This window comes from Nycticebus coucang, chromosome 9 (genome assembly GCF_027406575.1).
Source record: "Nycticebus coucang isolate mNycCou1 chromosome 9, mNycCou1.pri, whole genome shotgun sequence".
NCBI lineage: Eukaryota > Metazoa > Chordata > Mammalia > Primates > Lorisidae > Nycticebus > Nycticebus coucang.
In genome coordinates, this window is record NC_069788.1 from 131,721,033 (window position 1) to 131,743,097 (window position 22,065).

Below are 22,065 nucleotides of genomic sequence, written 5' to 3' on the forward strand. Positions count from 1 at the left end.
CAACTGAACTAAACTCAGATTATATTGGGAATTTGTCAGTTTCTTATAAGTAAACGCAAAGAAGAGGGTGAGCTCAAGTAATTGAGAAAGCTGGGAGTAAATATGGTTTCCTGGGAAGTTTTTTCTGGAAGTTCAAGTGTTATCTTATGACCTAGGGTCTTTACCTTCACCCCAGTTTCTAGTCTTACTTCCATCTTTATGGACTGACTGCTCAAGCTCCATGTATATTCAGATGGTTGCCTGAAGCTCAAAGTTTATATCCTCTTAGGATATAATCTAGTGGAAGAAAAAAAAAATCTTTTCTGGCTTATTTTTTAATCTTGGAATTGGCCCATAATTGGCTTGATTCACTTGGCTTGACTTGAATTCTGTGGAAAACATTAGTAATCAACACAGTCAGGGAAATGTGACATTCTGATGGGCCTTGACTAAGCTACAATCCACTGATGGAGTTGGAGGTAGAGAGAAATTTATGAGAAACATGGTCTGTGAGTGGAGTAAAGGTGGTTTATCAGAAGAAAAGTAGGATTGTAGAAGTAGGAAGAATAGACATTGGGCGGCAAATATCCATAATATCCCTATGAGCAAAATCAATGCCTTTCATGGACATCTCCTCTGCGTTTTCATTGTATGTTGATTTTAAGCCTATTCTGAGGATAAGCCTAGATCCCCAGGCCATATGTCACCACAGGCGCCCAAAGCTCTGATTTCTCAGGGCTCATGGATGCTGTCTGATGCCATGCAGCTTGGTCACTTCTGATAGGGATCATGGCTTCTCCCCAGGATATTAGAAGTCACCTTTTGAGGTTCACATAACTGTATGGTATCTGTATCAGTTATCAATTGAGGCATACCATATTACCACACATTTAGTGGCTTACAACAACAACACTTACTTCTTATTTCACAGTTTCTATGGGTCAGGTGTCCAGGCATATGTTAGCTGAGTCCTTTGCCCAGGGGCCCACAAGGCTACAGTCAGAGTGCCAGCTGGCCTGTAGTATCCTGAGGTCTGACTGGGGAAAGTGCATTCCTGCGCTTGCTCAGGTTGTTGGCAGAATTGATTTTCTTATAGATGTAGGACTGAGGGCTCCTTGCTGGCTGTTGGTTGGTGGACACTTCCACCCCTGGAGGCTGCCTGCAGTTCCTAGATGCTATTTGCTTTTATTTATGTTTTTACCACATAGGTTTCCCCGATACAGCTGCTTACTTCATCAATCTAAAGTCAGAGAGCAAAAGGAGTCTGGTGTCATATAGTATATGAGTGACATTCTACCACCTTCGCCATATACTCTACTAGTGAGAAGCAAATCACAAGTCCTTTGACCACTGAAGGGGGAGGGATTACCCCAAGTCATAAACACTAGTAAGTGGGATTCAGGAACACAACTTAGAGTTTCCCCTTCACTGGATCCTTGATCAATGCATTTAAATAAACAAAGATATTGCATGAAAAGCAGACGTTACTTACATGCTTTCACATGTTATTTACTTGTATAGATTTTTTTTTCATATGAGGAAATCATATGTTTTGAACTCCTGACCTCAAGCAGTCCTCCTGCCCTGGCCTGCCAGAGTGCTGGGACAGTAGGTGTGAGCCACCACACCCAGCGTCTGGGAAATTATATTTTTAGCTTAAGAGGCAACTACTGCTTCATCTTGGCTGCTCTGCAAATGGCATGTGTATATTCAGGAATTGCTCTTAAGAAGATTTTGGTTAGAAGCTAAATCTATAGACCCAAATTGATTTTTAAATTGTAAAGAGTGTAAAGGGAATGCAGAGTTCTCCAGAAAAGTCAGTCTGGCACGTACTTTTTCATGGAAAATGCCCAAGACAAGAGGCCTCCCCAAGAGTCTCATTTATTTTGTAGATCACTCCAGGTGAGGAACTTCTCAATTGCTCATAACAGTGATAATAAATATACCAGCGATAGGTATTCAATACACTGTAACCTTAACTATGTCCTAGATATTCCATATATAAGGGCTGTCTGGAAAGTATCCAGCCATGCTGTAGTGCATTGTAATCTTAAATCATCATTTTGTGATTTTGTGAAGTGTGTCCAGGCTAGCGATGGGTTACTATTCCTAATTTTCAAGAAAAGGCCACACCTAGTCATTCTTTTTCACTCACCTTCCTCTGCCCATCCTTTAAATGTCTGGTTCCATGGCTTGCACAACAAATCTTATCTCTAGGCTAGATTTCTGTGTTGAACTCTGAGTTCATATATCCAACTGCTTTTATGTGGGTGGTAGGTGTCACATACCTCATGTTCAACATGTTTAAAAACACAAGTAATCCTCTTCCTTTCTTATCTTGGTTCTGGAAACCCAGAGTAGGCTGGGAGTCCTTCTCTGCCCCTTGTCCCTCAGCTTCCCACCCCACCTGTACTTTGTGCACCGTGGACACACAACCCTGTGGATTCCAGCTCTGCACTCCACTGTCTGTGCAACTCCACTCCATCCCTACTATACCCACAGTCCATCAAATACGCATCCTCTTCTTGTGTCCTGTGGCCATGACGTCCTAATTGGTTTCTCTGTTTTTACATTATTTCTATCTCTTAGCTATTCCCCAGGTTCCCCTGAGAGTGTTCATTTTAAATTCTGTGTCAAATCTTATACCTTCTCATTCAAAAGGCCTTCTAGGACAGCTTTCTTTGAAAAATACACAGCCCATAATTATTTCACCCTTTTCCCACATCCTGAAATACTAAGCACGTTTCATACCTAACATTTCTGGTTTTCTCTCCCTGCTCTTGTGCCTGCCAGGTGACACCTGCTCGCCTCTCCAGAGTCATCTCAAGTGACATTTTCTGTAGGAAGCCATCCCGATCTTCCTCCAGCTTTGGTTACACTCTGCACATTGCTCCTCCCCACCATTTTTGGCAATTACCTGCACCCTCTTCTGTGTTCCAACAGTGTATCCCATTTCTCAGTCATATAGATTTTACATTATACTTAACTTTTTCATGAGCGTACCCACCCAAATCTGTAGCCTCATTCATGGTAGTGGCTTGTGCTTTAGGAAAAATCTCTATGTTCCCGGCATTCAGCATGGCTTCAGTTTCATGAATGAAAAAAAAAAAAGAATAACTTAATGAACATAAACCTAATCTTACCTGTCACCACAGTATCTCATAATCTTCAGAAAGATGATTAGCCTGTAAATATCCTGGAAGTAATTATAGGTTACAGATCATTGGAAGAATTTATGAATACAGTATTTTAGGAAATGCTTTGACCTTCTCCATCAAGAGGACATTAAGGAGGCCTTAAGAGTCAGGTGCTAGGCTATGCTTGTTTTTTGTACCCCCTCAATTCATCAATCAAACCTAATCACAAATGTGATGACATTAGGAGGTGGGACCTTTGGGGATGACTAGAGCATAAAGTAGGATTCGTGCCCTAATAGAGAGGGCCCGGAGAGCTGCCTCACCTCTTCTACCTGCCAAGGATGTGGTCAGAAGGCCGTGTCTGTGAATGAGGAGCTGGCCCTCAACACATGCCAAGTCTGTTGTCACTTTGATCTGGGACTTCACAGCCTCCAGAATGATAAGAAATAAATTTCTGTTGTTTATAAGCCACCCAGTTTATGGTATTTTGTTATAGAAGCCTGAATGGGCTAAAGTAAGTGAAAAGAAGTTGCTGATGTTACTATGTCAGCCTTCACTTTTAGTTTGTTGTGTTTTGGGGATACAAGGCAAGACACATGCGTCCTTGCATCTGGAATGAAGTCACACAGCTCCGAGGTATGGGTGAGGCTACTGTGGCGTTACCAGGCAGAGATATTTGCCATCTCAGAAAATATGGCAATAGTAAAACCATTCCAAGGTCTCTTGTTCAGCCATTGAGTATGTTCTGGCAACATGTGTGCTCCAGGTAAAAAAGATGAAGGGAGCAGGAACTTTTCTTTGGCGCCGCACCTGTGGAAATGAAGTCCTGATGTGTCAGTTTCCATGGCACAGTCCCGAGTCATTTTCACATGAGGTATCCTCTTGTTAAAAGATTCTTAGCTAAGATGAGAGAACTGGTCTAAATACCAGACCGGTACTATCATTAATTATTAGTGCAGAAAAATATTTATTGAACTTACCATTAATTGAGTTTTTAAAATATTTCAAGTACATTTTTTTTTCTTTAAAGTCATGGCATTGATTATAATGGAATTCTTGTCAAACTGTAAGGATTTGGAACTTACTGTGTTTCTAAAACTGCTGTGATTGTGTCTGTGCTAACTTTGTATCCGTATTTCTGATGTACACACCTGAGCTCCCCTGCTAGACTGTAAACTCCTGGGGATAGGGGCAACGTGTTAACCATCCCTGTATCCCATCACCACTGTATTTGACACTGTGAGTTGCACATGCTGTATTCACAACAAATGTTTCATAAATTGAGTTAGTGGCAGTTACACTTTGCTGAGGTTCTGGCATAGCTTTGTCAGGCAAGATCGAAGACTTGGGGAGAACATCCACAAAGAATTCCTGATGCTGTGTTCTCTGGCCTAATCTATATCAAATAATTTTTGAATTGTGTAATTTTTGTTTTTATTAAATCATAGCTGTGTACATTCATGCAATCATGGGGCACCAGACACTGGTTTTATAGACCATTTGACATATTTTCATCACACTGGTTAACATAGCCTTCCTGGCATTTTCTTAGTTATTGTGTTGAGACATTTACACTCTACATCCAGTAAGTTTCACATGTACCCTTGTAAGATGCCCCACAGGTGTGATCCCACCAATCACCCTCCCTCTGCCCACCTCCCCTCCCCTCCTTCTCCCCTGTCCCCATATTTTTGGGCTATAATTGGTCTATAGCTTTCATGTGAAAGCCATAAATTAGCTTCATAGTAGGGCTGAGTACATTGGATACTTTTTCTTCCATTCTTGAGATACTTTGCTAAGAAGAATATGTTCCAGCTCCATCCATGTAAACAGGAAAGAGGTAAAGTCTCCATCTTTCTTTAAGGCTGCATAATATTCCATGGTGTACATGTACCACAGTTTATTAATCCATTCGTGGATCGATGGGCACTTGGGCTTTTTCCATGACTTAGCAATTATGAATTGGGCTGCAGTAAACATTCTGGTACAAATATCCTTGTTATAATGTGATTTTTGGTCTTCTGGGTATATATCTAGTAGAGGAATTATAGGATCGAATGGCAGGTCTATTTTTAGATCTCTAAGTGATCTGCAAACATCTTTCCAAAGGGAACGTATTAGTGTAAATTCCCACCAGCAGTGTAGAAGTGTTCCTTTTTCTCCACATCCACACCAACATCTCTGCTCTTGGGATTTTGTGATATGGGCTGATCTTACTTAGCAGGAAATTAACATTCATCATCTATCTATTTTATCAATAATTCTATAGAGATCCAAGGTTTCATTGTTGGTGTAGGAAATCAGTGCTTCCAGTACTTAACTGGTCACTTTATCTTAATCTCCTTTGCTTAATCTTCAGTCTCTGATCTCTAAATGTCATCATGATCTGGGGCTCAGTTTTAGAATCAGTCTCTCTCCCTAATATGCAGCATTTCCAAAATTTTAAACTTATTTACATGCTGAAGCGTCTACATCCTACTCTTTGACTATCCAAACATCTGCTTGCAATTCTACTTGGATATCTAATTGGCATCTCAAACTTAGCATGTCCAAATCTGAATTTCTAATCTCTTCTCAAAATCATGCACTTCTCACCAACTTGCCTATGTCTACATAGCAATTTCATTCTTCCAGTTTCTCAGGTCAGTCTGGGCAGATCCATCCGCAAAACTGGTTGGGTCTATAGTAAAAATACACGTAGAATCAGCCTGTATCGTCTCGCCATCACTGCTGTCATAGTGCTTTATGCAACCATCGTCACCTGTGCCATTGAGCTCGCCTCCTAACTGACCTCGCTGTCTCTACCCTTCTTCTCATATGGTCTATTTTCAATACAGTGCCCAGAGCGTTCTTTTGCCATCAATAATTTCTAACTCATTGGAGGTAAAAGCTAGAGCCCTTGCAGTGGCTGTAAGTCCTCAGCAGTCTCCCTCCGCTGCCTCTCTGCCCTCCTCCTCCTACTTTCGCATTGTTCACTGCTTCAGCCCCCTGGGGTCTTTTTCTAAAACCCCATTTGTGCTTCTGCCCTAGCTATGTCCTCTGCCTGAAACGCCCAACCTCCAGGTGTCCCCAGGGCTTGTCCTCTCACTGCCATTCAGTCTTTGCTCAGCTGTGCCTTCTCAGAGGCCCCTCTGACCCTGTGGATTTAAACTGCATCTTCCTCCCTACTGGACCTGTTTACTGACTCACTTTTCTGTCTCCACGAGGACGGCATTTCCATCTGTTTCTTTGGTGTATCAGAGGTGCTTGCCTCCTGGTGGTAACAAATATTTGTTGAATAAATGAACAGCTACTTTAAAAAATTGGTATACTGTTTCCCAGTAGTTCATTATGATAGCTTTCATCAATTAAGTGGAACTATAAGCTATAGCAATGTAAGGAAAACTGAAACTTCACAATGCATTAGAAAGAAGTGGGCTAAAACCAGAACAGAAGAAGCAATACTATAGGAATTCAAAGGATTTTATTTTGAGGTTTGGATTTTAGCAGAAAATCAAGCAGAATTAGAATGTGCCTATTCAAAGATCTTGGAACATGGAAGAAAACACCCAAATGAAATTGTATTTCATAACCTTTGCTTCATGGAATGAATCAATCCCAGTTCTGGATTATGACAGTGAACCACGTGTGATGACCTGGGCTCTGGAGCCCTCTGGGTTCACATGGTGATACTGCTACTTTCTCGCTGTGTACACGTCAGGAAATTACTTACAGCCGCTCTCTTTCCTCCTTGCACCATGAGGGTCCCGGTATCTATTTGAATGTGAGAATCTACACAAAACCAGGCCCAGAAGTCAGCAGGCGGCAAGTTCATGTTCTGTCTTTACATATTGCTTCTCTCTCTCTGTTTTTGGTCTTTATGGTGTTTTTCCAAATGAAGGTTGGCCTTGCATCTGAGGAGGTGCTTCCAGTGTTTCTTTCTGCGTGCAATACATTTGCCAACACAGTGAGTGTGCTTCTGTTAGTCGGCCACATAATCGGCGAGTAGCCAGACTGAATTCTGAGTCGGGGGAATCCGGATTCTACACTGTGGGGAGTGGTCCCAGAGGACCCTGTGAAGATGCGCTAGCTAGTTGTCCCCTGTGTCATCTAAAAGTTGATATGACACTCAATTCTTTTTTTTTTTTCCAGTAGCGGAAGGAATTTTATCTTAGTGGGGGTAGCCAGGGCCGATGAGAATCCCCAATGGCCGAGCTCCCTGGTCAGCTCCATCTCTGTCCATTTACTGGACTCACAAGTAGATTGGTTTGATCTGACACTCAATTCTAATTGGTGCCTGACCATAATCCCATCCAACACTAGAACTGCTGTCTGAAGCCTTAGAGATACACAGCAGTGGCAATTAGTGAAGGGAGTTCTCTTCATTAGGGGTGGGATTATTTATTTTAAAAACGAAAAATCCTGTTTGCTTTTCCCTTTCCTAACATATTAGTTAGAGATACATTTAGATTAGCAAAGGCAGTTGATTTTAATCTGGTCATTGTATAAATTACGTTTAATGGTTACTGAAGACATTGGATTGACAATCTTGATGGAATTGTCATGTTGAATTCGATCCCTTATTTTGTGGTAACTTATTTTACGGGTTTGATAGAACTTTAGCAATTCGAAAACCTTCAAAACCCCCTATTACTTCATTTTCTTAGAGATTTTTCCCCCTTTTTAGTGGATAGGTAAAAGTAAATTAACATGCCACCTCACTCAAGTTGCTACATGTTACACACACACACACACATTGCTAAAAAAATGCACATTTTAAGAAAGAAAAAAACTATCACATTATAATACTCGAGTCACGTTTGATTTCTGCAATTATAAGAGGTGCTCAGTGTGACTTGTATTCATCTGTCTTTTATTATGGGTATATGTTGAGTATTACCATTTTAATAGTTATTTTCCTTTCTTAAAATGTGTATACACTTTTTGCACCCTTTGTGTGTGTGTAACACCCCTCTGCCAGGTCCTGTGACCTTATTTCTTTTTTGTAGGAGAGCAATTATAATCCGACCATATATTCCTCTCTCTAGCCTTTATTCTTCTGAAGATCTTTGGAGAGAGGTCCTAAAGTTACCCAGAAATTTGCTCAGGAACTTTTGAAGTGAGAGGGTTCAGTTCCAAATTTTCCACATTTTCCAATGAAGGAGGGAGGCAAGAAACCAAAGCCTCCCTGTTTTTAATTCTCCCTCTGCCTTTCACCCAGCAGCCTTCCAGCTCTCAGCAGAAACTGTGCACCGTGGCCGTGGTAGCAGTGGGCTGTGTCCATCTGGGCCATGGCTTTGTTTAAGCACAAGGAGTCTCCGTGGAGCTCAGCTAAGATTCCTGGCGGGAACCAGGACCCTCCCAGGGTCAAGCTCGACATTTCTAAATGAGCTGGAAAATTGGTCCTGAGGCTTCAGAGGTGAGCAGGCCACCCCACTGCTCAGGGAAGCCCTATTCCCAGTGTCTGCCGGCAGCAACTGCTGACCTGGAATCCTCTTTATCCATGTGGCAGAAGTCTGCTGACTTCTCAGGATGCAGGTGACTTTAGAAAGAGAAAAGTTGTGAAGGTTCACATTCACAGTCGTGAGTGGTGACACATTGTTCTTTTTTGGAGTGTGAGCTACTTGTGATTTTTAAAGGTGCGTATACCGATGGTCTTCCCTTCTTGGCGGTTTACTCGGTCCTGGGGGTTTTCTTCTTAATCCTCTTCCTAAGAACTCATCTTGTATTATAAGTCTTAAGCTTTTTTGTCATGTTTTGAATGTATTTTTCTAAATTTGCTTTTATACAAATGAGTGGACCATCTTGGGGAGGAGGGTGATTATTCTATTGTTTTCATGTTCAGAATCACTCCAGAAGGCAAGAGTAACATTGCAAATCAATTTCCTGTCAAGTCCCATTTTCTAAGGCCTCACTCTGAAGCAGCAGGAAGCCCTGGTGAGAGTGAGCCAGAGACTCTGGATCTAAGTTCTAGTCTAACCTGACCCTTGGGCAGGGGGCTGGGACTATCCATCTGGCCCAAAGTTTGTCCATCTTACCTCCTAGTTTTGAGTTTATAAGTGTGTGCTGTACACAGAGCACTTGGTGGTGTGGGCCTGGGCTGAGTTCTGAATGGACGTTGACCATATGAAGTTCTTTCTGTCAGGGGAATATTCAGCTGCTTTCCTGCCACCAGGAAGACAGGAGTGGGAGGGGATTGCTTTTTACAATAACCTTTTAATCCCTTAGGAGTTCATTTTGGTATATGGTGTGAGGTGAAGTTCTGACTTGGGTTTTTTGTTTTTTCCCAATTGGCTATATTTTTTTAAAATGTCATTTATTGATCAATTTGTTTCTTCCCCATTGATTTTTGTAAAGCTACACAGCTTCCTTTATCACTTATCCAGTTCTGTCTCTTAATCCATTTCAGTGATGACTTACATGGGCCATTAGCAGTTGGGCAATGCTCGTTCTCGTATGTAATTGGTTTTTCTTTATTATTGAGGTCTGACTCACATCCAGTGAGATGAGTGTAGAGTCGGGAGAGTGCAGCTTGAAGAATGTTTGTGTACATTTCCATTCTTATAATTACCACCCACATCAAGTTGGGACCCCAGACAGCTTCCTCCAGCCTGCTGCCTGAGCAAACCACTGTTCTAACTTCTGTCATCATAGATTAAAGACATTTCTTTCTATTCCTGGTTTGTTCAGGATAAAATTTACTATATGCATCTCCTGCATCTGTTTAAGTAACCATATGGATTTTTCCTTCTTTTACTGGGTAGGGTATGTTGGTTGATTTTTTTTTCAAATGTTTAACTTTGCATCCTTGGAATAAATCCCACCTGGTTATGATGTGTTGCTCTTCTTCTATATCAAGGGGTTTTATTTTTATTTTTTTAATGATCTATGTTGTTTAATCTTTTTTTTTTTATTAAATCATAGCTGTGTATATTAATGCAATCATGGGGCACCATACACTGGTTTTATAGACCATTTAACATATTTTCATCACACTGGTTAACATAGCCTTCCTGGCATTTTCTTAGTTATTGTGTTAAGACATTTATATTCTACATTTATTAAGTTTCACATATACCCTTGTAAGATGCACTGCAGGTGTAATCCCACCAATCACCCTTCCTCCGCCCATCCTCCTCCCTCCTCCTCTCCCTCTCCCCCTTCTCCCTATTCTTAGGTTATAACTGGGTTATAGTTTTCATATGAAAGCCATAAATTAGTTTCATAGTAGGGCTGAGTACATTGGATACTTTTTCTTCCATTCTTGAGATACTTTACTAAGAAAAATATGTTCCAGCTCCATCCATGTAAACATGTAAGAGGTAAAGTCTCCATCTTTCTTTAAGGCTGCATAATATTCCATGGTGTACATATACCACGATTTATTAATCCATTCATGGATCGATGGACACTTGGGCTTTTTCCATGACTTAGCAATTATGAATTGGGCTGCAATAAACATTCTGGTACAAATATCTTTGTTATAATGTGATTTTTAAATGTCGTGATTATGATTTCTGCATCTTTGTTTATGGAAGATACTGAACTGTCATTTCCTTTTCTTGTAACAGTCTTTTAGTGGCAAGGTTGTTCCTTATCATGTGATAAGGGGGATGTTTACTTCTTTTTCTATTCTCTTACTATATAAATCTGGCGTTATTCCTTCTTTTAAGGTTGGGCAGATTTCACCAATGAAGCTGTCTGAGATTGGATTTTCCTTCGAGAAAAGAAATTAAATGATTCATTTAATCTAATTTCTTTAATAGATAAGAGATAAGAAAGAGTGTGAATTCTTCCAGATTTTCTTCATCTGTCAGGTCTTTTGTAATATACAGTTTTTCTTTAAGTTAGTGAACTTATCCCAGAAAAAGTGCTACATACCTCATTGCTGAATATCACTACAGTCACCTTTAAAGTACTCCCCTTAGAAAGCTATGAAGTGCTTAGTTCATGCTTTAAAGTAATTTTGGACTCTTTCTTTCTGGAATGGCCATCAGATCTGTCATCATATTACCCTTGATGTCCTGAATGTTATCAAAATGTCTTGTTTTCAGTATTTCCTTTATCTTTGGGTAAAGAAAAACGTCATTGGAAGCCAAATCAGGTGAATAGGGAGGGGATTCTAATGCAGTTATTTGTTTATTGGCAAAACACCCCTCATAGACAGTGCTGTGTGAGCTGATGAATTGTCATGTTGCAAGAGCCATGAGTTGTTGGCCAAGATTTTCAGTTAAGATTTTCTTAACTGTTTTCTATTGATGTTATTAGGTCTGCAATACTTCTCATAGTCAGGCAATAATTTTGATGCACAATTTGATGAAGTTTTGCAATTTTTGTTTTTTTTTTTTTTTCATTACTGGCTGGCATTTCTTCACACTTTCTCTCTCCTCATAAAAAAGTTTAATCCATTTTTATACCATCATTTGTCACTATGAAATAGAACTGCATTTTCTTTACTTTTATCTACTATGACAATATTTATATTTTAAGAGGAGGATTCAGTTCATTTACCTTTATTATAGTTCTGTCGTTATTGGATTTAAATCATCTTGCTGTTTGTTTTCTATATTTATACTGTACATTCTTTGGAGTACATTCTTTTAATAAATCTCCTCTTGACTTTTTGATTAATCAAGTATTGTATTAGTTTTTTCTTTCTAGTAGCTTTTCAGCTATATGTTATTTTATTGCTCTTTAGTCTGGGATTCCCAATCCCTGGGCTGCAAACTTGTAGCAGTCCAAGCAGCAGGCGAGTGAGCAGAACTTCGTCTGTATTTATAGCGGCTCCCCATCACTCGCAGCGTGGCCTGAGCTCCCCCTCCTGTCATAGCAGCAGCAGCATTAGAATCTCATAGGAGTGTGAACCTTACTATAAACTGCACTTGTAAGGGATCTAGCTTGTGCATTCTTTATGAGAATCTAATCTCTCTCCAAACCTGGGTCTATGGGAAAACTGTCTGTTTTGAAACTGGTCCCTGGTGCCAGAAAGGTTTGGAACTGCTGCTTTAGGTGATTATTCTGGAGAGTAAAATATTCATCCTTGACTTTTCAAAGACTGTTTTAAATAAATACTTTCATTACTTCCTAAAAAATGCAAAAACTTTTTAATATTTTTATTTTATTACCAGCCTCTGTACTTTTCTGTTTATGTTGTCACATCTTTACCTTCTACATATATTTAGAATTCCCAAGGAAGTATAATTTTTTCTTTTTTTAAAGATATAATTTAAATAGTTTACTACTTTGACTTTGTATACTGTAAGGAGCTTACAACTTTATACTCCTAATTCCTCCCATCCTTTGTTATACATTTGAGTTAAACATATGTTCTAAATATGCGATATATTGCTCTTTTTCTTGCTTTAGACAGTTACCTTTTAGTTATATTTTAGAAAAATTAAAAATAAGAAGAAGATAAATTTTTAAATTTACCTTCATTTATTTCATTTCTAGCATTCTTCATTTTTAAGTGTGGGTCCCTTTTTCTTGTGCTATAGTTCTTCACTTTGAGCTATATGACATATAGTTCAGGTCTGTCACAAATGAATTATGTTTTTATTTGAAAATGTCTGTTTCTCACTTCTTCATTAAAAAAAATATATATATATATTTATATATATATAGGCTTATAGTAGCCTGTATATGCATTTCAAGATTTCAAGGTCCTTAAGCGTGGTGTTTTGGCTGAATCCAAATTTTACAGAATACATTCTTTTATTTTTATTAATATATTTTATTCATCTTTCGTATTTTTATTTTATTTAAAATATGAACATATTTAAAATGCCAAAGAATAAAATGAATTTCAACAAAATAATTCTCCCAGATTGACTGGCACAATTAGACTATTAGTAAGCCAGGTGGGCTAAATTGACAGCTCTTCTGATCAGGATTTAGTTCTAACCTCCCTGACCTGACTGGTGCTACTACTGCATGAGGCTAGTTGGCGAGAGTTTGTGGGTGTTAAGTATATGCCAGTGTGTTGTCAGTTTTTGACAGTAGTGCTCAGTGTTCCCATTTGAAGTGGAATTTGTGAATAGTTGCACAGAGTGGCAGTATTTTTAAATTCTCTGTGTCTAATAGCCCATCATATCAAAGAAGACCAAGAGAACACTGAAGGAAGAGAACAAAATTTTTAATGAGAATTGGGAATTGCAATATCCTCTTTTTTTTTAGACAGAGCCTCAAGCTGTTGCCCTGGGTAGGTGCCGTGGCTTCACAGCTCACAACCTCTAACTCCTGAGATTAAGTGATTCTCTTGTTTCAGCCTCTCAAGTAGCTGAGAGTAAAGGCACCTACCACAGTGCCCGGCTATTTTTTTGTTGTAGTTGTCATTGTTGTTTGGCATGTCCGGGCTGGGTTTGAAGCCACCCACTCTAGTGTATGTGGCTGGCAGCTAGCCGCTTGAGCTACAGACACTGAGCCATGCAATATCCTTTTTTCTGCTAACAATGAGATGATTTGCTTGCTTTGTGATATTGCAATATTAACATTAAAGAAATTCAGTGTTCATCAGCATTATAAAACTCATAAGGACCACAAATATTAGTGGGAGAGGCATGAAGGGGTGTAGTACAGAAATTAAAAGGTGAAAAGCAAAAGCAAAGAAAATTCTTTCAAGCAGCCATCAGACTTGGAAACAATGTCACTGCCGCAACTTACAAATTAGCTTCTATATGGTACATATACTTGGGGAAAAGGGAAGCTATTCAATTGTTTATAAATTGTGAAAGAATCCATTGTCGAATTTATAGGATGCTTAGACCTCAATGTTTTAAAGTACCAACCACTGGCTCTTTCAAGGAGAACCATAACTAATTGGCGGCATGAATTAGTCTTCAACTTAACAGAACAACTTCATGCAATACTTCAAAAGGAAAATATATATTATTCAATCTCTTTGTTTGAATCAGCCAGTACTGCCAACTTGGTGCAGGTTTTATACTTCATTTCAGTCATAAAAGAAGATTTTCTTTGCTACAAAGAGTCACTCACTTTGTGTACTCTTGCAGGCAGAACATGGGAAATAGATATCTTCAACAACTTTCAAGATACATGTTGAGAAGTTGGACTAAATTTGGTAAATTTAGTGAGTGTCTAGACAGATGGTCTTCCTTCCAGGACAGAAAAACATGAAGGGTTTATGAAATAGAGTAAAAAAAAAGTATTAACTGGTCCAGATGCTCTAATTTCTCTTCAGTGTATCTTGTATCAGCAAAAAGTCTGTGCTAAAGCCACTATTTAAGTGACACTTTGCAACGCGTTATAAATATTGTTAACTATATTCCTGTAAATGCAGCACACAGCATTGTTAATTATGTAACATGCTAAAGTCGAGCCATGAGATATTCAGTGTGGATTTGCCTTATCATTATAAAGTGCATTGGCTATTGCAGGGACAGATGTTAGCCAAAATTTATCTCTGTAAGAACAGATAGTTAAGTTGTACGAAGAACAAAATAAGCAATGTGAATTATTAAATGAAGATTTCTATAGGAGTGTAGCATTTCTGTGTAATAATATGTCAAATAAAATTATTTGAATATTTCTTTGGAAGGTGAAACCAAGTGTGCATATGATATGTGGCAAAGAAAATCAAAGCATCTTTCTTCAAAAGGAAATTTTGGATAAATATTTTCCCTAGTTAGCAAAGATCAGTGATGAGCAGGACAATATATGTGAATCATCTGAAGAATACCCAGCTGTTACAGACCTATTGGAGAATACAATGGAAAGTTCACTGATTTTGAGAATCATGACATCACACTCATATTAGCATTTTAGCTTCACCTACTTGATATCACCAAGGCACTGAAAGTACTGCAGATAAAATTGATTGAACTGTTAGTGGATAACATTTTAAAGTCATTGTTTGAAGCTAAGAAAGATCCAACTGAAATATGGAAAAATGCGGTAGAATGCCCGTGTTTTCATCAACATGCCTGAAAAATACTTTCTTGCGTTTCAACCCCTGATTGCTCTGAATCGACATTCTGTTACCTGACCCAAATCTAGACACCCTTAAGGTCACAAATGACTGATACCCATCTAGAGGATCAGCTGAAACTGCAGACCTCCATGCGGCCACCAAATAAATATCCAAATGCCTTCTAACAAAAAGTCGACACAATACTGTATTATTAGGTTAGTTAACTTTAAAATGAACACATAGTTTTCACTTTATAGATGATTAAATACATAGTAGTTAGATGTTTACAAAATAATGTACTTTTTAAGTCTATCTAATTGAAGTTTCTTGAATGTGGCCTTATTATAGGTATATGAGTGTGGCTTTCTAACATGACAAGATTCCCCACCTCTGCTTTATAGGGTTCCCCCCCTTTTTAGCACTTTAAAAATATCATTTCAATTGCTTTAGTTTACATAGATTTTGGCAAAAAGTGTGCCATGATTTTTGTTCTTTTGTTTTCACTGTGTCTTTTTTCTCTTGCTGCCTTCAAGACATTTTTAAAATATTGGGTTTTTAAAAAACATTATATATATTTTATTTTTTTATTAAGTCAAATACACATAGATCATGAATACATTCATGCGTATGTGGGGTACAATGTGCTGATTTTTTAAAAATACAATCTGATATGGTTATATCAAACCCATCAACATAGCTTTCACCTCATTTACTTGATTATCGTGTTAAGACATTTATGTTCTACACTTGACGGATTTGACTTGTACCCTTGTCATATGCTCCATAGGTGTGGTCCCACGTTTTACCTTCCCTCTGTCAAACCTCCCTCCTCCCCTCCCTTCTCACCCCATTTCTCTCCTTCATCCTGGGCTATAGTTGCGTTCTCTCTTTCATAAGAAAGTGTGAGTAAATATAATATATGTAGGTTTCATAGAAGTACTAAGTACATTGGATATTTCAGCAGTTTGAATATGGAGTTTGTTTGTGTTTACTTCATTTGGATTTGTGTTCATTAAACTTAGTAGATCAGTTGTCCACTAATTTTAGAAAATTCCTGGCCATTAATGCTTCCCGTATTTAAAAATTGAATGCTAGTTCTATTACAAGGATTCTTCATTTTTTACAGTGTTTTTCATTTCTAGAATCTCCATCTGATTCTTTGCCATAGTTTCCATCTCTGAGATATCTCATCTGATGATATATGTTATCTATCTTTCTGTTAGTCTTTAACATATTCACCATTATTATTTTAACTTTCATGTATCATAGTTGTAGCATCTATGTCATATCTGGATCTGATTCTCTTGATTGGTTTGTCTGTGGTTAGGTGGCATTTTTTTTTCCTTTGTATATTTGCTCATGGGTGCCTGTTTTCTTTGTGAATTTGATTCCTGAATTTCAGACATCTTGGATGGGATTAGATTGAAAACTAAGGTGAATATTCTTTACAAAGGAAAATAGGCACACTTCATATTTTGCTATGTATTCAGTGAGAGGGATTCAGTCAAAATCACCAGGATTTGAACTAGGTTTTGTATTATCGCCGTGGTTCTCAACCATCCTCATGCTGCGACCCTTCAATACAGTTCCTCAGGTTGTGGTGACCCCCAACCATAAAATTATTTTTGTTGCTGCTTCGTAACTGTAATTTTGCTACTGTTATGAATCATAATATAAATATCTGATATGCAGGATCTATTTTTATTGTTACAAAGGGGTCACGGCCCACAGGTTGAGAACCTCCATATTATAGACTTAAATTCAATAGGATTTTCTGTCTTTCCCCCCGTGGCTTATGCTTCTTGTTCATGAGAGATGGTCAAGAAGAATCTACATAGACTTAGTACCTTTCCACAGTGGCTGCTGTTCCTCACTACCAACAATGGACTTCTGTCTCCAGTCTACCTTGCTTTTCCTCTTCCTCTTCCCCTCCCTTCTTTCCTTCCTACCCTCCCTCCCTTCCTTTTTTTTTTTGTAGAGACAGAGTCTCACTTTATGGCCCTCTGTAGAGTGCTGTGGCCTCACACAGCTCACAGCAACCTCCAACTCCTGGGCTTAAGCGATTCTCTTGCCTCAGCCTCCTGAGCAGCTGGGACTACAGGCGCCCGCCACAACGCCCGGCTATGTTTTTTTGTTGCAGTTTGGCCGGGGCCGGGTTTGAACCCGCCACCCTCGGTATATGGGGCCGGCGCCCTACTGACTGAGCCACAGGCGCCTTCCTTTTAATTCCTTCCTTCATTCTTTCCTTCCTTCCTTCCTTCTTTTTTTTCTTAGACAAAGTCTCAAGCTGTCACCCTGGATAGAGTGCTGTGGTGTCACAGCTCACAGCAACCTCAAACTCTTGGGTGTAAATGATTCTCTTGACTCAGCGTCAGTAGCTGGGACCACAGGCACCTGCCACAAGGCCCAGGTATTTTTGTTGTTGTTGTTGTTGCAGTTGTCATTGTTACTTTAGCTGGCCCGGGCTGGATTGGAACCCACCAGCCTTGGTGTAGGTGGCCAGAGCCCTACCTACTGAGCTACAAGTGCCGCTCTTTCTTTCTTTCTGGGTTTTTTTTTTTTTTGAGCCAGAGTCTTATTCTGTGCCCTGAGTGAAGTGCCGTGGTGTCACCTTAGCTCACAGCAACCTCAAAATCCTGGGCTCAAGTGATCCACTTTCCTCAGCCTCCTGAGTAGCTGGGAACACATGTGCCTACCACCATGCATAGCTAATTTTTCTATTTTTATTAGAGACAGAGTCTCACTCTTGCTCAGGCTCGTCTCAAACTCATGAGCTCAAGCAATTTACCTGCCTCAGCCTCCCAATGTTAGGATTATGGGTATGAGTCTACCATGTTCCACTCTCCAGTCTTTCTAATTAGCATTTAGTAAAGATGATTGAGAAGACTCTGTGAGTAGTTGTGAATCTGTATTTTGTCTGCAGCTCCTAGATATTCATGCTCTCATGCTAACTCATACTTGGTCAGTAGCGGTCGGATAAAAGTTTTAGCTGAATTCTTCCTAATGGCTTGTAGGGTCGAGTGTTTGTTTGAGATAAGCAAGGTTTAGTGTCTTCTTTCTCAGGAAAGAATCCTGTCTTTCCTGAGATTTTGAGTTAGTTTGGTTGCCCTAAAAGCTAACTGCTCTCTAATGTGTGGAAGGAAAGTTGTCATTTTGCAAATATTTTTCTTTTTTTTTTTTGTAGGACTGTGAGACAAACTTTTCCAGTGGGAAGAGTGTTATAATTATTGCTAAGAGTCAACATTCTTTCACATTTACCCATACATTTGCTTAATTCTTCCTTTGCGCATTTTTAAATCACATTATTTGGTTTTTCCTGTCAAGTTATTGCGACTTGTTGTATATTCTAGTTATTGACAGATGGGTAATTTGCAAATATTTTCTCCTGCTCTGTGGTTGTCTCTTGATCGTTTCCTTTGTTGTACAGAAGCTTTTTTGATTGATGTGATGTTATTTGTCCATTTTTACTATGGTTGCTTGTGGTTTTGAGGTATTATTCAAGAAATATTTTCCCAGACCAATGTCCTGGATGTGACCTGTTAGTAGTTTCATAGTTTTAGGCATTAGATTTAAGTCTTTAATCCATTTTGATGTGATTTTTTTTGTATGGTAAGACAGAGATCTAGTTTTGTTCCTCTGCAGGTAGTTATCCAGTTTTCACAGCACCATTTATTAAAGAGATTATCCCTCTCCTAAGGCATGTTCTTGGCACCTTTGTTGAAAATGAGTTCAGTATAGATGTGTGAGTTTATTTCTGGTTCTCTATTCTGTTCCCTTGAGCTATGTGTCTGGTTTTTTGTGCCAGTACCATGCTCTTTTATTTATGGTAGCTCTGTAGTACAATTTGAAGTCAGGTAATATGATTGCTCCAGGTTCATTCATTTTGCCCAGTATGGCTTTGGGTATTCTAGGTCTTTTGTGGTTCCATATAAATTTTAGCATTAATTTTTCTATTTCCGTGAAGGATGTTATTGGAATTTTTATGGGGATTGCATTGAATCTGTAGATTCCTTTGAGTCATATATACATTTGAATAGTATGGATTGTTCCGATCCTGGAGCATTTTCTTTTTGGTCCCCCTTCCGTGTCTTTCCTCAGTGTTTTATAGTTTTCATAGCAGAGATCTTTCACTTCTTTGGTTAAGTTTATTCCTAGATATTTTATTTTATTTGTATAATAGCTATCTTAAATGGGATTACTTGCTTGGTTTCCTTTTCAGATTGGTTACTGTTGGCATATAGAAATTCTATTGATTTTTGTATGTTGAATTTAAATTCTGCAACTTTACTGAATTTGCTTATTATTTCTAGTCGTTTCTTTTCCCCCTGTGGAATTTTTAGGTTTCTCTCTATAAGGCCATATTGTTTACAAACAAGAATAATTTTACTTCTTCCTTTCCAATTTGGATGCCCTTTATTTCTTTCTCTTGTCTATTGTTCTAGCTAGAGCTTCCAGTAGTATGTTGAATAACAGTGATGAAAGTAGGCATCCCTGTCTTTTTCCAGATGTTAGGATAAATGCTTTCATTTTTCCCTCATTCAGTATGACACTCATTGCAGGTCTGCTTTTATCATGTTGAGATAAATTCATTCTATACCTAGTTTTTTTTTTTGAGAGTTTTTATCATGAGGAAATACTGAATTTTATCAAATGTTTTTTCAACATCAATTGAAATGATCATACAATTTTTGTAGTTTGTTCTGTCAGTATGATGTATTACGTTTATTGATTTGCACATGCTGAACTATCCTTGCATCCCTGGGATGAATCCCACTTAATCATGATACATGATCTTCTGAAAATTGTTGAATTTGGTTGGCTAGTATTTTGTTAAGGAATTTTGTGTTGTATATTCATTCATATTGGCCTATAGTTTTCTTTTTGTTGTGTTTTTGTCTGGTTTTGATATCAGTGTGACACAGGCCTCATAGAGTAAGTTGGGAGTATTCTCTCCTCCTGGATTTTGTGGGATAGTCTAAATAGGATTGGTGTAACTTTGAATGCTTGTTAGCATTCAACGGTGAAGCTGTTTGGTCCTGGGCTTTTCTTTGATGGAAGACCTTTTATTACTGCTTCTATCTTGTTATTTGTTAGTAGTTTGTTAAGGTTTGGGATTTCTTCTTGGTGCAATCTTGGTAGGTTGTATGTGTCTAGGAATTTATCCATCTCTTCTAGATTTTCCAAATGTAGTTGCTCATGGTGTCTCTAATGGTCCTTCGGATTTCTGTACTATCACTTATCTCTTCTTCCTTCTTTGATTTTATTTATTTGGGTCTTCTCTCTCTCTCTCTTTTCTTTTTCTCAGTTAAGATGAAGGTATGTCAATTTTAGTTATCTTTTCAGATAACCAACTTTTTGTTTTATTGATATTTTGTATTTTTTGTTTCAATTTTATTTCTTTGCGCTCTGATTTTTATTATTCTTCTACTAATTTTGCATTTGGGTTTGCTCTTGTTTTTCTAGTTCTTTGAGATGCACTAGCAGGTTGTTTATTTGTGGTTTTTCTACTTTTTTTAATGTAGGTACTAATATTGCTATAAACTTTCATCTTATTACTGCTTTTCCCACAGGTTTTGATATGTTGTGTTTTTGTTTTCATTTGTTTGGAGAAATTTTTGGATTTCCTTCTGAATCTCTTTATTGACCCACTGATCATTCAGGACCCTATTGTTTAATTTCCATTTATTTGCTTATTTCCAGTGTTCCTCTTGTTATTGATATCTAGTTTTATCCCATTGTAGTCAGAGAATTACTTGGCTGATTCCATTCTTTGTGAAATTTTGGAAACTTGTTTTCTGGCCTGACATATAGTCTGTCCTTGAGAATGATCCATAAGCTGAGGAGGAGAACGTGAATTCTGTATCTGTGGCATGAAATGTTCTGTAAATATCTATTAGATCTATTTGATCTGTACTGTAGTTCTGATTCCATTCTTTGTGAAATTTTGGAAACTTGTTTTCTGGCCTGACATATAGTCTATCCTTGAGAATGATCCATAAGCTAAGGAGGAGAACGTGAATTCTGTAGCTGTGGCATGAAATGTTCTGTAAATATCTATTAGATCTATTTGATCTGTACTGTAGTTAAGTCTAATATTGATCTTATTTCCTTGTTGATTTTTTTGCCTGGATTATCCCTCCAATTTTAAAAATGCAGTGTTGAGGTCTACAGCAATTGTTATTTTTTTTGGGGGGGGGGCGTCTATCTCTCTTTAGCTATAAAAATATTTGCTTTGTATATCTGTATACTCTAGTGTTCTGTACATGCATATTTGGAATTGTTATATCCTCTTTTTTCTTTTGGAGATAGAGACTTGCTCTGTCACCCTGGCTAGAGTGCAGTAGTGTCATCATAGTTCACAGTAACCTCACACTCCTGGGCTCAAGCAATCCTCCTGCCTCAGCCTCCCAAGTAGCTGGGATGACAGGTGTGCACCACCATGCCCAGCTGTTTTCTTTCTATTTTTAGTAGAGCTAGGATGTCACTGTTGCTCAGGTTGGTTTCAAATGTCTGACCTTAAGTGATCCTCTTGCTTCTACTTCCCAGAGTGTTAGGATTATAGGCCTGAGCCAGTGGGCCTGGCCTAAAACTGTTATATATCCCCTTGCAGAATTGACCCCAATATCATTACACAATGACCTTCTTTGTCTCTTTTTTACAGTTTGTATCTTGAAATATATTTTTATCTAATAGAAACATAGCTACATATGCTCTTTTTCTGTTTGTATTAGCCATGGAATATCTTTTTCCATCCCTTTATTTTCCGTCTGTGTGTCTGAAGGTTAAGAGTCTTCCTTGCAGAAAACATAGTTGGCTCTTGTTTTTTCTTTTTAATACATTCAGCCACTCTATGTCTTTTGATTGGAGACTTTATTTGTTCACATTCAATGTTATTTGACAGGTAAAGACTTAACACTTCTGTGTTGTTATTTGATTTGTGATTATTTGGTGTCCTCTGTTTCTTCCATCCTATCTTCCTTTGTTAAAAGTGATTTTCTATGGTAGCATTTTAATTTTTTGCTTTTTATTATTTGTGTATTC

At 38.3% G+C, this 22,065-nt stretch overlaps 1 protein-coding gene across 4 annotated transcripts in view; it reads left to right on the forward strand.

Annotated features, from left to right (window-relative positions):
- The window catches only part of SYT16 (synaptotagmin 16), a 453,110-nt gene that overhangs the window by 318,464 nt on the left and 112,581 nt on the right, over nucleotides 1-22,065 (forward strand). The gene's annotated exons all lie outside the window — the stretch shown is intronic.